This window comes from Tigriopus californicus, chromosome 8 (assembly GCF_007210705.1).
Source record: "Tigriopus californicus strain San Diego chromosome 8, Tcal_SD_v2.1, whole genome shotgun sequence".
NCBI classification, from domain to species: Eukaryota; Metazoa; Arthropoda; class Copepoda; order Harpacticoida; family Harpacticidae; genus Tigriopus; species Tigriopus californicus.
The window spans coordinates 12,872,175-12,872,375 of NC_081447.1; the positions used below are offsets into that span (position 1 = coordinate 12,872,175).

The 201-nt window shown below is 34.3% G+C and overlaps 1 protein-coding gene across 1 annotated transcript in view; it reads left to right on the forward strand.

Annotated features, from left to right (window-relative positions):
* Window positions 1-201, forward strand: part of LOC131885231 (ubiquitin-ribosomal protein eL40 fusion protein) — a 1,567-nt gene that overhangs the window by 842 nt on the left and 524 nt on the right. The window lies entirely within an intron of this gene.

Below are 201 nucleotides of genomic sequence, written 5' to 3' on the forward strand. Positions count from 1 at the left end.
AGCGTTTAGGGGATGTTTTCTGTCATTTTGGCAAAATGAAAATTTTGCAAGCAAGTGAAAATCGATTTATTTTTAATATCTGCGATATTGAAAATTGGCCTTTTGGAGCTTACAACCACGCATGGAATAGGTTAGGGAAATTCAAATACATTTCAGACATAATCCACAAAACTTCAAAAGGCCTTTAACCACAATGAAGGT